Raw genomic sequence first — 1,102 nt, 5'->3', positions numbered from 1 at the left:
CACCACAAGACAAAAATAATGCGAAAATTTAAAGTGCAGAAGCAAGAAAATAATAACACAGAAATTTATAGTGGTTCGATCAACTTGACCTACGTCCACTCCTTGGAGGCATCCTCCAAGTATTGCACTACAAAACATATCTCTCCTTTAGCCCCCACGGCTAGGCGGAGAAGCCCTCACAAAGAAGTCCTTTTTGCCACCTGGCAAGGCAGAGGACCTATCTCCTTTTGTTCCTCCTGAAGCTGGCAGAGAACCACAATCCAGTACTGAAAACCTTACCTCTATCGACCCTTCCACGGATAAGAAACTCTAGACGAGGAAGAAGCAGAGAGATCCTTGAAGCACCCTTGTGAATCCCCTCACAAGATCCTCTCTCTCTCCCTCTCTCTCTCTTTCTCTCCTCAAGGCCTTATCAGGTCAAGGCAGCAGCAAAAGATTGTTCAAATCGTTTAACAAGAGCTCTTAAATAGGTAAGCTTCAAAGGAGCTCATTAATTGCAAGTTGCCGACAATATCGTCCAGGCCGATATGGACATCGGCCTGGCCGATCAGTACAAACCTCAGAAGATCGGCCAGAGCATCTCCCTGAATGCAAATTGGACGATTTAAAATTGGCTTGATCATCCTGGCCGATCAGTTCAAATCAGAGGAAAATCATCTAGAGCATCGCCCTGAATATGAGCTGGCTGATATTTATCGTCCTGAAGTAACCAAAGTTTTTGAATAGATCATCCTGGTCGATCCTGAGTTCGTCCAGGATGATATGATCGTATCAATCATCCTTAAGGATTAAAAATGCATTTTTTTGCCTGCGCATGGTTGGCTGATGGGCCAATGGCCCATCGACGCTCCGTCCGGCTTGGAATAAGCTTTTCGGAATGGGGTCATTATGCCGAATCGGATTCCTGGGCAAAAAGTTATGGATATTCCCACGCGGTCGCCACATAGGACCCATCGAATGCCTTCCCAGGCCCACGATGCGGGTTTCATCGCTTGATGAGTGGCGAGCAAACACCGCCAAGGGTTCATAGGCCATGGCGAAGAGCTAGAAAAAAAAAAGAGATGGGTGGTCAAAAAAAAAAGGAGCAACACGAGGAATTCCA

The sequence above is a fragment of the Dendrobium catenatum genome, unplaced genomic scaffold (assembly GCF_001605985.2).
Source record: "Dendrobium catenatum unplaced genomic scaffold, ASM160598v2 fragScaff_scaffold_1671, whole genome shotgun sequence".
Classification (NCBI taxonomy): Eukaryota; Viridiplantae; Streptophyta; class Magnoliopsida; order Asparagales; family Orchidaceae; genus Dendrobium; species Dendrobium catenatum.
This window is presented reverse-complemented; position numbering follows the sequence as displayed.